Source organism: Brachyistius frenatus, unplaced genomic scaffold, assembly GCF_029030835.1.
Source record: "Brachyistius frenatus isolate BFR_SWC_R1_liver_20210118 unplaced genomic scaffold, ASM2903083v1 Contig_15, whole genome shotgun sequence".
Classification (NCBI taxonomy): Eukaryota; Metazoa; Chordata; class Actinopteri; family Embiotocidae; genus Brachyistius; species Brachyistius frenatus.
The window spans coordinates 2,514,738-2,530,030 of NW_027210614.1; the positions used below are offsets into that span (position 1 = coordinate 2,514,738).

The following is a 15,293-nucleotide window of genomic DNA, read 5'->3' on the forward strand; positions in this document are numbered from 1 at the left end:
TACAAAGTCTGGCAGGTCATCCGAGGATCACACACGTGTCTCTTGGCTTGTGCCGGGTCAAGTTGTGTCCCAAGAGAGTAAAAGGTCAAGACTCTCTGTCCAGCAGCAGACTAACGCTCTCTGGACATGAGATCCACAAAACCAGCGTGAGGAAACATGCAGAAGTCTGTAATAACATGTGAACAACACTCGGTTTATAATACCTTCATTCGCGTTTACAGTTATGACCTCAGTTTCATTTTCAATTAGTTGCATCCAAACACACAAACACATCTCAACACAAGTGCTTCATTCCGAAGGCATTATTTTGTGTCCAAGTTGCCATTATTCAATTGTTTTTACTATTTCATTGTTATCCAGAAACACATTTAAAAACAAAAAAACATTTTGGACCCAATTATTATTTGTTTTTTTTTTGTATGTAAATGACAGCTCTGATAAACAGTTAAGGATATATTATATTAGACAATTATATTTGACTGAACGGTTAATGCAGCACACTATTAATCTATAAATAGATCATATTTTAGATTTTGGCTTGTTTTCAGTAGACTGCCTCTGTCCAAGGTGCTGATAGAGACAAGTCTTTATGAACAGTTTGAGTACATTAATAATCACAGAGCCATTATGTTTCTGGATCTTTTTATTGAGTAAAGATGAAACACATCTCTGTTGCCTTGCTTTGATAATCTCAAATGCTATTTCAGTGAATTAAAAAGATACATAACTACCTTTCAACATTTTGTTTTTCGGGAAGTTTACATAAAATGTTTATTGATGTCATTAATGGAGAAATCATTCAAATACAGATGAAATACCAAAAACAAAGAGTCAAAAAATCCAGTTGGCCCAATAAGATTTTGGCAATAACCATCTGGAACAAATGTCTAAGCAAATAAATTGACATTGTAGTAAAAATCAATTAATAGTTTTCCTCATTTTGCAGAACTTGCTCTTGAAAATTATGTCTAAAATAAAAAACAAAAAACACTTAAATAGCGGTCAGTGATATTTCTGTTTGCATCAAAATAGTATGTTTTGCTGCGTAGGGGATGCTTTTTATTTATGGTCAGTGGGAACTGTTAAATCTGTATTCAGTTATACTTGCAGCCATGTGTTGCATGTGGTGACAGAAAACTGTATTTGAATACTCTGCCAGATTTATTTGAGCCTGATTGCAAAGTGACAAACTCCCACATTGACCCCTGAATCACTGGTAGAAGCTCTGAAGATCCTCCACAGCAGCGGCATCAGCGGCAGTTGTTTTCTAAAAAAAAACAAAAAAAAAAACCAGAAACAACAGAGAGATCCAGATTAGCTGTAATTCAACACAGAACATTGTTTGTGTGTGGATACACAATAGTCCGATGAAATGATGACAACCACTGAACATTTACACAGTTCTTCAACTGGTTACATCATCTCAGCGTACGTGTAGCTCTTGTCAACTGAAGTTCAGGCGGGAGCTGGATGTATACGATCAGGCTGAGTTCAGCCCTGCAGCCATGCTGCTGCCAGATTCACCAAATTATATATAAAGAGGTTCCTGGACAATTTAATCCCACTGGGAGACATGGTAAGGCCCTTTCTCTGCCAATTTTCACCCTCTCTCTTATTCAGACCTCCTCTTTCTTCCTGCAACTCCACAATGCAGGATTGTGCTCTCTTTTTTTTTCATGTTCCCTCATATCTTTTCTCAGTATGGCTGCCACCCCCAAACCCCTCAGACAGCATGCAGTTTATGCAAATGATCTGCCTTTCATGCTCAAAGTTGAATGAGACCTCAACAAAATCTCTCTCTTACTTTCTCACACACACACACACACACACACACACACACACACACACACACACACACACACACACACACACACACACACACACACACACACACACACACACACACACACACACACACACACACACACACACACACACGCACACACACATACACAGACATACACACATGCAGAAAGGATGAATTTGAAAAAGTATAATCTTTGCTGTCATCACTCTTCATGTTTCAGTTTTGGTTTGTTGACTTGTGATCCTATATTTGATTGAGGCGGTGTGTATTATGGCCTGTGAGAAGAAAACAAGAGAAAGAAGTGTGTGTGTGTGTGTGTGTGTGTGTGTGTGTGTGTGTGTGTGTGTGTGTGTGTGTGTGTGTGTGTGTGTGTGTGTGTGTGTGTGTGTGTGTGTGTGTGTGTGTGTGTGTGTGTGTGTGTGTAAGGAAAGAGTGATGTTAAATGGTTCATGGATGCAAGGGTGCCTACAGAGTTAGGAGTTGGTTGGGGAGTAATAGTGGGGGACGGTTGAGAGGGGCGTGCCGGGTGTGTGTGAGAATGATGAATGTGGAATTCTTGGTGTTCCCAGGGTCTGGGGGTGTTTGAAAAGCCCGAGGGGGGCGGCTGTATAGGGGGGAGACTGTGCCCAGCTGTTGGGGGGATCCTGAGTCTCTCTCTTTCCCTCTGTGACAGGCTGTCCTTTTCACCAGCACATAGCCGGGTCGTCCAGCCCGCTGCCATAACAACGCCACAGCTCCTCTGTCATAGTAACGCCATGCAGTCACTGCAGAGCATAGGAGGAGAGGGAGGGAGTTTTGGGGGGGAGGAACGACAGGAGTGAAAGAGGAGTCCAGACATTTCTACCCCTGTGAACTTGAACTTGACTGACAGTCTGAGCGACTGGCGGGGGAGAATGGAAATCTGTCCCTGAGAGATTTTGTTCTGTGATTTGGTAAATGAAATACTTTGATGTGTTATGAATGCTAAAAAAAAAAAAAATTTTTAAATCATGAAAAAATGTTTTATGAGTTTTCAAAGATTAGGTCATTAAAATAACAACAGTTGGAAAGTACATTTTTGACCCAGGAATTGGTCTGGACCAAAGGAAAAAATTTAATAATCATAACTTTGTCTGAAAGTCAGCTCCCCAAAAAAGCTTTAACTTTATATCAGCAACAATAATATAAAATTAAATTGCAGATATAGTACAATTGTAATTCAAGCAAAATTAAAACTAGAAATAATATTGGCTAAATATATAACAAAATTAAAGCCATATAAATAATAATAATAATGATAATTATATTGCATTTAGGGTTGTAAAATTACCAGTAAAAGTAATAATGTATTTTCTTTTCTTAATATACACATTGTTCAAAATATTTGTATCACATATTACTTACTCTCTAATTAGTGACCCACGTAGAAGGTAAAGAGAACAGATCAGGACAGGAGCAGACTTTGAGGAGCTGCAGCTCAATAACTGTTTGGCTAATATTTTGAACACCGAGCTTCCTCAGGGTCAGTGTGACGGGCTTGTTTGCTCCAGCCTAAAGCTGATGAATGGCGACTGGTCCACATCAGGGGTCTTAGCTGCTCAGACCCACTCGACCATGGGAAAGAGGGAGCTGTGAAAGGTCCCCTGTCGCCGTTACAAAGCCAAGAACAAGCCATAGCAGGATAATCGTGTTTATCCCCAGATTAAGACAGGATCGCAGCTGTGGTGTCCTTGTGGGAGGGTGGGGAGGGGGGAGGGGGGCTGCAAGGACGTAAAACATACAATGTGCTGCCTTCAGGAGCGCTCGCAGTCATCCTTAGTCTACACAGGTTCTGCTGGTACTCAGAAATATAGGACTGTTTGGACTGGAGTCATTCCCCTACTGAAAACCCCTGTACTGTAAAATCAACAAAACAGTTCTTCCAACACATGCATCACTCTCACAGCTGTCCATCACTAGTCCTCACTCATCAAACAAGTGCACCTCACCCAGAGATAATCAATGTCAGATCTGGGTATTATATTTTAATATCTGTAAACATGCTGCCTGCCTCTGACACATGGCAACAGAAACTGATCCTCCAACCCCTCAAAGACACATTAAATGTGCTAACTTTCTCATACAAAATTCCTCCCTCATAACCAAGCTGAAGTTTGTGCATATTCAATTATTTTCTATTCGCGTCTCTGTGTCTTCTTCTATTGCTGACGGTGCCAGTTTACACATTCCTGCAGTTACTCCGAGTTTCTTTATCATCAGTGCAACATGTGCAAATTTAGAAAGGGAAACTCAAAAACACATATTTATGATAAGATTAGCCTCATCAGTGTACTTCAGTGCAAGAAGAAAATGTTTCATGTATACTTTTGGACAAGTGTGTTATATGTGGGTTGTTTATGATAGAATAACTGAGCACCCTCTATTAATATGAATCAGATTCACATTTAACACAGCGGTCACATTAGCTCTGGCATGAGACCACACATTAATACACACCCACACACTCACTGTGAGAGTCAGACATAAAGAGGCTGGAGGACAAAGGGGCAACTTTTCCAGGAGACAGTCGTGTGGCTGCTGTGCTTAATGCAGGCATCTGCCACGGTCTGGTCTGAACTGTTGTTCCCACCTCAACGCCCAGGGTTTACTGCAACAGCCTCTCCCATGTTCGGGAAAAAAGAAGTGGCAGACCTTTGTCAAGTGCTGCTTTCACAAAGCAGTCATTGTGGAGAGAAGCCAGGATCAGAATTATAATGTGGGCCCAGTGTTTACCAACAGGCCAACAGGTCTCCTGCAGCTGCGGTCCACGGCACTGACCTACAGACTCAGAGAAACCTCCACTGTGTTTGTGCATCAGGTGAAAAACAACACTTGCACTTTGCACGTGTACAGGTGCATTTTATAGGCACAGGTCACGTCGTGGTGGTAAAGGCTCATGCAGGTGACGAAAATCTAATTTTATGAATTTTTTCAGTAATTTTTGAATTTACTCTGGTGGTAGACAGAGATGTATTTTGCCCTGAGTGGCTGCAGGCCAACAAGAATGAGGAGATGGATCATAGCAAATGCTATTTCTCCGATACATTTAATTGTTTTCTAGAACTCATTAAATGTCTACACACAGAAACATTTGAATCAGAGAATAAAATACTTTATTAATAAGCTAATAAGGGGGATTTACACATGTGCTCTGTGCTGGCAGTCATACAGTATTTTGGTGTGTGAGCTGGTATAATCACCAAGCTTTACACTGACCCTCCCCCCAAAAGCTGCATGTCTAATTACAGCCTGGCTCCTAATAAAGGAACAGTTCCCTCTTTATTTTTCCAGCAGTGTTGCTGACAGTTGAAACCCATAATTGGTGTGATAAGAAAACACAAACCTTTAAAAACTCCTTGTTACATAAAACAGAAGAGGCACATGGAGTACAACCAGCTAACAGCATCCACAGTCAAGTTTGAGTTGATCTTTGTTACAGCTGAGACGTTTGCTTTAACATTTGTAATATCGGCAGTTGTCATTAATATTAACAACTACAGTATGTTAACAGTTAATTTGTACATTGGTTGAATATTCTGGAATAGGAGAGAAAAAAAGTTGAAAGCAGGGCCTTGTTGAAGACACCGGTCACGTCTTCTGTGTTTTTCCTCTTCTAGGCTTACACATGGAGGGGTTTTGTCGGCAATTTGCAGCACATATTGAAGTAAGGCTACTTTTAACTTAGCAATGAAAGATTCACCACTTTCCAATGAGAATTTAAATTATGGTATTCAGAGGAAAGCTTTAAAAAAAACAACAACAATATTTATGTTAAGAAATATTAGAGGTAACAAACATTGAGGGCACTTTTAGGATTTCATGAATCCTGTCTTATGGCCCTGCAGTATGGGCTGCTTATGGACATATATGTGACTACCGTTTTGTGTTTTTCATTTAAAATACTAATTATTCCTGTTAGCCTTGGCACAAGCTTTCTAAAGACGTTATATAAATTCAAATGAGGTTTCATTGAAATATTATATATGTACACCTTCATAAAAAAAAATATTTAATAGCAATTAAATCCAATAAATGCTCCAATTATAAAACGATACATTTCCATCGTTAATTGAAGCGTGCACGTGGACCTTGGTGTTGGAGACGTTGTTGGAGACGTGCAGAGTGCTGCTGCGCCTTTAAACAGGCCGACTCTCGCTGCTCTGCAGCTTCGATGCAATCATGTTAATATGCAGAGCTCGTCTGCGTCCTATTCATTATCGGCTGGAGATGCGTTATTGTTTCCTTTATTTTTACAACCTTGTTGAGCACTTTTGTTCTGCTTCACGGTTACAGGCCCAGAGACTAACAGAGAGCACAAATGTCGGATAAATCGCGCTGCGAGGCTCTTGTCAGTTTCAGCGTTGCAGGTAAAGCTGAGCGTTTGTAAGTTGTTATTGTTTTATTTTTTTTTCACTATATACACACTGTTGAGTTTTGAGCTGCCTGCTGATGGACCAGAGTTTCTGCATGTCTCGCATTAATCTGTCTCTATTCAACAACATCACGACAGGAAACAGAAGGTCATCGCCGGAGGAAGCACCTCAACACATTTGAAATCAAGAAGGAAGTTACACTTGATCTGCAGTCTCTGCGTATGTAAAGGTGAGAAATGAAACGTGATGTCCAAGACGGAAGTGAGAGAGAGACGTTTGCTGGCTATTTTTCTCTTCCATATGTGTTTATTAATTAGTCCTTTAGGTAGCATATTTTGAAAAAAAAAAAAAAAGAAAAGGCCTCTAATGTTAAAATATATAACTCCAGTTTCGCATCTGCGCCCTGACTTAATTCTGATCATTTTTTTTATTGTTTAATTAACGAAACGTGTATCAGCGTTTCCACGGTCTGTTACAATTGCCATCACTTTTATAGATTTTGGAACAGAGAAAATCAGTTTTCTTTCCATATTCATTGTTTCGGGAAAAATGTATGTATCTCTGCCCCTTAACATCTAAAATGATGAATATGTAAATAATTTATTTATCTGTTAAAATAGGCCAATAATACAAAAGATTTTTAGCAGGAGGTCTACAGACTAAAGGCCTGGTATTTGACCTCTAATTCTCTATATTTAAAAAAAAAGAAAAGTGAATATTACAATATTTCTAAATAATTATTATTTAACTAAAAACGTAAAAATGTTTTTTCTACAAATGTAAATAATATATGTTGGACCTTTTATCGAGATTTGTTTTATAACTATTAAAAAAAATAAGCATTTGGAAGCAAGAAAGTAGGCTACTGTTTTTGTTTTAAATATATATATATATATTTTACTATACTCCTTTTTTTTTAGCTGCTCTGCTTTTTTTTTTTTTGATAAAAAAAAGAATTGATTTAAATCTCCATTTTAAAATGATTTTTTACATGGGCGCTGGTTGAGCGAGAAGGTGACGAGATTGCTCTTAACAGTTTTAGTTACTTTGTTTGGAAAATGACTTGAATATATATATTACATCAGACTACAATTACTTTAACTTGAAGCAGGGCTTTCATTTCCGTGGCCTAGAATAGTAGAATATCACCTGTGCATTATTGTCTACTTAATGAGTTGTTTTCTGTAAACTTGACAGACTTTTCACTTGTTCTAGTTGTTTCTCCATTAGTGGGATCACAGAGAGGGCAGGTGTCAGGTGTTTGTTTCAGCAGCTTCAATATAATCAAATGTCATGAGATTTTCAGCCACTGAATCAATGACTTATTCACTCCCTGTTCAATTACAGTAGCAGTTATAGGTCTCATTGGATGACCTTCAAAAGGCCACAGAAATGTGACCTCCCCCATTAGCTGCCTTTCTAGTTAATGAGATCACACCAGAGAGGACTTAAGACAGGAGGCTCAAAGACGGTGTTGATTAGGGTCTAATAGACAGCTAATTATGGACCAATTATTGTGGCCCCACTTTGTGCCAACACAACACATTTTAAAGTGAGACTACACCATGAAAACTCACAAATAAAACAATATGGTGTTTTCATCAGGAGGCTGAGCTCTAACATGCACAGATAACCCTACATATTTTAACCACAGGAAGCTTTTCATTCACAGATAAAGATATCGGTGGAGTTTTATACTAATTGTGATACTAAAACATATACATTTTAACGTGAAAAAAGATTATTTGGTTACTTTTTGTGACACGTAAACTGGCAGTAAACTGGCAGTTGTTTTTGGTCTTGACAGTTTTGACCTGTTTTAGGATTTAGGATTTTTGGGATTGGCAAGATTAGAGTAAAGGAAATATAATGAAGCTGTTTGATGTTTTGATGTTTAAAATGTGCAGAAGAGCGTTGATTCAGCATTTACAGTATGATCCCCGAGTTATGTCAGAGACACATTTAGCTACTAACTTTGCATAACTTTCAGCATCTTCTGATGTCATACGAGAAACTGTTGTTATCCAAATGTTAAAAGAAATTAAACATTTTACCATTTCAAGAGTTTTGCAAATGAAAAGAATATTTAGTTTATGATGGAAGTGAAGAAGATTCAAATGATATTAAGTTCATTCAAAACAATATAAACACAAAAAATGCGGTATTGGTTTTATAAATCTAATGTAAAAAAAAAATCAGGAAACAATTTGGCAGCATCAGTCAGATATAAAAGTCTGTCTAAAAGAAACGGGAACATTCATGTGTATTTGAAAGCATGGAAATTCAGCAAGGGCCCCTTTTATATTTTTAACTTTCAAAAATATTAAAGACAAATTGTCTGATGTGATTAAATACTTATTCCCACATTCCCCATTTCCATAGATGACAAAAACATTAGAAATACAGGAGTTTACAATAGAAATCTTATTTGTGTTTTGATCTTAGGTGTATTTGAACATGCAGTTAAAGCTGTTTAAGAGGGTCAACAGGAAACCACCGGTAACTGTGTAAGGGCTGCAACTAATGATCAGATTATTTTATTAATCTTAACACATTGGTAAAATAGCAGCCAGTAAATTGTCCTCAGAAGATGTCCTCATATTGCTCCAGTTCAATATATTTAATAAACTAATAACAAAAGCAACAAATCCTCACAATTGAAAAAGGGAAAGGAGACAAAGTTTGGTATTTTGAGATTTAAAAAAAATAAAAATCAATCAATCAGCAAAATGATGATTATTCTAACGTCAATCCACAAATTAATTGTTGCATTTCTAATTGTGAAAAATAAAATGCCAAAAGCCTTGACTTAAAGTTTGACATTAACCTACCTGAAAAGACATCATGTCCTCCTGAATTGGAGTTTTGTGTTGGTTTATTTCATCTCCTAAAAGCAGGTAGCTGGGGATGGAGGTCATTCCTACTTTCGGTTATCTAGCTTTATGATGGACGATTAACACTCATACAGCTAGATAACCAAAGACAGGAACAGGCTCCGCCGTTTGCCAGAACAGTGAAAGGTAAGTCGGAAGTCTCCTGGGAACAAAGAAAATTATTATGGCATTTCACAAGTTCCATTCAACTCTGCCAGAGCTTTGGCTCTCAATTTTTGTTTCAAAAATGTAATTATCTCAACCCCAAATTTCTTCCATAACTTAAGCGGGAACATTTTTTTTTTTTTTTTTTTTTTTTAATGTTAACCTATGTGATATTTACTGCAACTAATTCAATTATTAACTACCTATGAAAAAAGTGATGTGGGATGATAAACTGTACACTTAAAACACTTCACAGTAAGAATTTATTAGTTATCAGACATAACATGCAGTCTGTTGTGCTTGTTTTGTTGGTTTCTGTTCAACACTCTTAAACAAACCCTTTCAAAGAAAACTCACCCTGCTGAAACATTTTAATCAGCTTCATAATGTTTTTTCATCAAAGCCCAACTTCTACAGTAGTTTTTTGTTTCACTACAGACACTAAATATATAGCCTAAATACTGAAATTTAGTTGGTTAATTGACATTTGAATCGACCCTTTTTACAGCAACATTTCTGCATAGGTTACTATTTATTTTGTGAGGCCATTGCTTTAGTAAAAGCTGAACCTGTAACACTTTAAAAAAAAAAATCCTCCGTCAGATCCTGAGAATGCAAATCACAGTGCAGTGTCACACATTTAAATCTACATATTTATTTATATTTATCTAAAGTCTAAATAACCTCAGGATGACCTCACGCTTCTCTTTGTCAGTACGTCTGACGTCAGTTGTTTTAATTGGGAAATACATGCACAGAGGAGTGCGCCAGCTTCTTTGCCTATCTAGGAGAAAATATTTGCAAATATTACAACAATTGTCTTTTTTGTAAATGTGCCTATTTGAAAAGGCAACAGGGTGGACAAACCCTGTATTTAATATTTTTAAACAAGCAGGATACATTAATAAATGTCACACTGGTGTGAAGTTGACTTTATTGGCTCAGAGTATTGGGGCTCTTGGTAAAACACAACGGGCCTGAACAACTATAGCTTCATTGTCACAACACATATTCTCACTTTTCTTTTCTCCGTTTTAATGCGAGAAATGTAAATCTAATAAAGTTCACATAATAGCCCATCATGTCTTTACCATGTGTTTGTGGGTTTGACGATAAACCTTATCTGAAGCATTAGGCTTGAGTATATCTCCGTTAAATTAATGCAAACTATTATCCTAAATGTCTAATGCCAGGCCTTGCAGGCTGAGAATTAGATGCATTAATTAAAACATGCCTTCAGATGATAATAGCAGATCTGGTCTGTGGAAACTAACCAAGACCACTGAAACCAAATGACTCACTTTTCATCACGGAGGATGCCTCATGCATTCGTGGAGGCTTAAACATCCACATGTGGCAACGAGGACGGTCAGCAGAGCGTCACCGAGGCTCCAGATGTGCAGGACTCGTGCGTTCCTATATGCAGCCTCGGTTTGACAAGCAGGTGAGCGCGTGGATCACATCGATAAATCCCACACCATCTGCCGCGGCTGCACGGCGGTGCTGTGGACGAGAGATCCCTGTTGAACTGTGTTTTTGTATCCGTGATCAGGAGGTTCCCGGGTCCGTGCTGTGATGTCCGTCAGACGAGAGAGGCGGGAGGCTCTGCCACGCGAACGAGGCTTTCATCCGCCGCGTCCTGAGGTGCGCTTCACTCCCCGGTCCTGAGGCTGCGGTGCGTCCCCTGACACAGACACCAGTGATCTCCTCTCTGCCTCTTTTTTCTCAAAGCTTCCTCCTCCTTTTGGTGACGTCACGCAAACGGTAAATTTATTATAACCAATCGCAAACGCTGTCCCCGTATGCGTGTTATGGGGGAGCGGTAGGGCGGAACACATGTACAACTTATTGCTGCGGTGGCACTATTTTAACTCTGTGAGGTAGAGACACATACACATTTGTTACCAAAAAACAAAACAACAAAAAACAGAAAAAGCATTGCCATTATTGCAACCTGAAGAAACAAAAACAAGAAACATATATTCAGCTCTGGATAAACCTGTGTTAATTTTCATTTTTAATTAAAATAAAATTATTGGTCGCATGTCATTGATAAGAAGGAGATTGGGCAACAGTTCATCATTTTTCTAAGATGCTGCTACTGATAAAGTAGGCCAGGAACGACGTCTGATACTCTGCAACCTGCCCCCTGCTCCTCTTTCCTGCAGCAAAAATAGGTAATGGATTATCATTTATTTCCCAATATTTAAAAGCACAATACATATTTGGAAAATGTCTAGCTTTAGCACCTCCCAGTGGCCGTAAAAACAAATACATTGTGGCGGTTATCAGAAAGACTTGAACTCTATTCACGTGGATTTCTCCTCTTTCGTTGCCTCATGTATTTTAAAGATTCTCAGATGGATTCTCTTTAATTGTGACTTTATTTTCAATGTCACACAAGTGTGTAGAGCGAAGTTCCTGCTAAGAATCTCCCAAAATACACCCTTTTTTTTAATGGGATAGTCCTGAATGGAGCCTTCTCTTTGAACAAGTTGTATTACCTCTGTTGAAGATTTCACGCTTCTCTCCTGAGCTGTTTGTTTAATTTCATTTTCCAAGCTGCTGCTGATTCCTTACTGCTAACACCACCATGCCTGTTTTGGAGCCAAAGTCACTGTCAAACACAAATATCTTATTCCATTTTGTCTTTAAAACGGCAAAGATTTTACAAACAAATAAAGTTTTTGTTGAGACAAAAAAACAAACAAAAACAAAAAAAACGCCCCCCCAAAGATGAGTTTAGAAAGATCTCAGACGTGTTCAGCACAGAGGTCATACCGACATACAGCACTCAGGTGGTGTCTATCCACAGTCGTACCTCAGATATGATTAGGTGTGCTCGGACCGAAGGTGAAAGCACACTCTTTACTATTCTGTTGATAAAATAATGACAATAACTCATACAACTTTGAGATGTCATGCGCCAAATTCAAGAATGTGGTGTGACCCTGTTGTGAATGGTGTGCTTTGACTTTCCTTCGAGATCTGTTGTATTGTTTTCATACAAATGACGAAAAAGTAGCGATCCATGGATTGGCTTGAAAATGTAGGTGTTTCTGTATTCTTTGCAATATATATATATATATATATATATTAAAAAAAAAAAAAAAATCGAATCACAAATTATATGATACCACAACTAATACCTCGAGATTCCCCTCAGTCTGTAAAATAATGCCCTCAATAGCGACACCATGTGTTTTATTTTGATTTTATTGTAAATAACTCTCACACCATGACTCATGGAAAATAAATCTTTTTTCTAGGGATTCCTTGGATCTATATGAAACTTTTCCAATCAGAACTGTGGATTTGGACATGGACACTTTTTTTTCTCCCCTGTATTCAATTTGCATATTTTTGTAAAACACTTTTTACACTCCATATTGTCCATAATTCATTCAATCTTCACCAAAAGTCACACATACTCCATTTGGATGAGCGCAAAACCAAAGGCGAGGGTCTGTTTTGTGATATCTGGATCGCAAAAGGGTCAGAGTAGGGGAGTTACACATAATGACAGCATACCTAAAAAAAATATAAACTATTGTCGTTATATCTGTGACATGGTACTTTACTGTTTTGCAGCAGTGACTGTTTGAATTTTTCTTCCCCACCTGTTAGAAATACTTCGTCTGCGTAAAGAAGGTACACTGCTCAGGTCGGAGGTCAGGTTATGTGTCTTTGTTTGAAACTCACTGGCTGCACTGAGCAGGCAGCCTAAAATACAAAGGAACATACCGGGAGCAAAATCAGAAGTGATTAAAGAAAGTCAACTAGACGTTTTGCAGTACCTTCCCGTTCTTTAAGCAGCCTGTCCGTCTCAGCACGGTTCACAGATCAAATATTTACCTGCAGATACTGGGGTGAAAGTCTTGCAGCAGGGCTGAACTGTTCATACAAACTGAGCTGCATCAATATGACCTAAATAAATAGTCAACAGCAGATCGGAGTCCTTCATGTGCATGATGTTACTTTTCCTCTCTTCTATTACTGCATATTCAGCTGGTTAAAGTTGAGGACATACAGGTTCATATGCAGCTGTCTCACAGGAAGAGTGATAACACTGCCATCTCTTGGTCAAGTTCATAATCACAATTTAATGCTCCTAATCAATGAAAAAAAAACAAACAGTTTGTACATCCTGAAGTTTTTACTTTAGACCAGGGGTGTCCAAACTTTTTGCAAAGAGGGCCAAATTTGATAAAGTGAAGATGCCCGGGGGCCAATAGTTCCTTCTGACATTTTTTTAACCACAAAAGTTACATGAAAATACACACTGTTATAAAACAATTTTCATTGTCACAATTACCTTTATTTTCCAAATAACAATGTAACCAAATATAAGCCTCTCAGGCAGACGTGAACAACTCTAAAAACAATTCTGCCTTTCATTCAGTCAGATAACATTGAACAAACTGTATAGAATACCTTCAATTTCCATGAGTTAAATATCTTTGCCTCATGAACATTTTAAACAGGAGTTATAAGTAATGCAAAGTGGTCTGTTACCATTAAACTTTAAAACAAGTGAATTTTACCTTTGTCTTTTACAAGATCTTTCAGAAAGCAATAGTTTGTGTCACATCTACAGGTACATAACATCAACAGTTATAACACATATCTTATTCAAGAGTTTAATAACATAAGTGCCATAAGTCCAAGTGCATTAGTGTGCTTTAGGCTTTTCACTGTTAATAGTGACAGATGTTACCGTTCAAAACACTCAATTTCAGATTGATCAAGGAACAGATAACTTGCTGACACTAATGTCACACATTCATAAATTCTTGCTTCTTCTCGGGGCAAATGTTCTCCACCATTTTCATGACACAGTCTTTGATGAACGCACCTTCAGTAAAAGGTTTGCCATGTTTAGCTATTAACGTAGCTGGCTTTTGTTCTGTTTTCCTTTGACTCAAGAGGCCCGCGTGAAGAATCTCTGTTGTGATGCCAGAGCAGCTTGGAGTTGCTTCACTTTCTCAGCGCGGCCTCTCCCTGTTAGGTTGTCGTACGTTGTAGCATGTTTAGTCTCGTAGTGTCTCTTTACGTTATAATCCTTAAACAAGGCAACCGCCTCTTTACAAATTAGACAAACACAATTGCCTCGATTTTCAGTGAAGAAGTATTGTAATTCCCACCGCTCCTGAAAGCGGCGGCCCTCACTGTCAACTTTTCTCTTTTTTTTTTGCGGTGGCCATGGCAGAAATGATTTGAGAAGGGTTGGCGGCACGGATCACGAGCCAGATAGCATTAGAACGGTGCTGCCACCGTGTGGTGAAAGGAGGAATTACATCTTTACATTTGTATGATTTATTTATTCTGACAGAGCTAGCGAGCCATAACTAACACATTATAAGACCGAAGCGGGCCGTGTGAAATCTCCCGCGGGCCGGACTTTGGACATGCCTGCTTTAGACTCAAGTGCACCCAAGATTTGACTCTGAATGCAGCAAGAAATGTGTCCAAAAAGGTTTAAGTGAAATGTTCTCTAAGGTTTGAAGAATTTCACATGAAAACTTTTTTTCACCTTAAACAATCATACTGAGAGTGTGATGTGATGTTTAAACACGTGAACAGGAAAATGCTCCGCTCCGACTTTCAAACTGTACATTTATCATCAAGACAAAGCTGCAGCTTTAAATCGGTTGCGTTCATGTAATCTTCTTTGAAGAGGAAACGTTTTCTACACAACCCTCGTCCATAAAGGAGTGAGCTGCTCATGGAGAAAGGTTCTGTAAGTAAAGAAATAGTTTCTATTTTTTAAGTCTGCATTGACAATAATTACTTTGGTTGTAGAAACTGTCCTTTCCTTTAAACTTTAAAGTGGATTGATAAAGTAGCTCATCACGGATGTGTTTGATACGTTTGTCGGATACGTTTTCACACCGTCTTCCGAGTCGGCCACAGGTTTCTGTCAACATAGAAAAGGTGTGTTAAACCTGACTTCACATTAAATCTTGAGTATATTGATTATTTGTAATGATGCTGTAAAACAGCCCGTATGTTTGAGGTGGAATATGAGGTATTTTCTTCCTAGGCTTTCAGACAGTA

At 38.3% G+C, this 15,293-nt stretch overlaps 1 long non-coding RNA gene across 1 annotated transcript; it reads right to left on the minus strand.

The window, feature by feature from the left end:
• Positions 1-625: 625 nt before the first annotated feature.
• Positions 626-9,173, minus strand: LOC138618087 (uncharacterized). Its single transcript, XR_011310699.1, has 2 exons — positions 9,030-9,173; positions 626-1,267 (listed from the first exon to the last, which is right to left on the minus strand). It is a non-coding gene; the product is annotated as an uncharacterized lncRNA (long non-coding RNA).
• Positions 9,174-15,293: the final 6,120 nt, after the last annotated feature.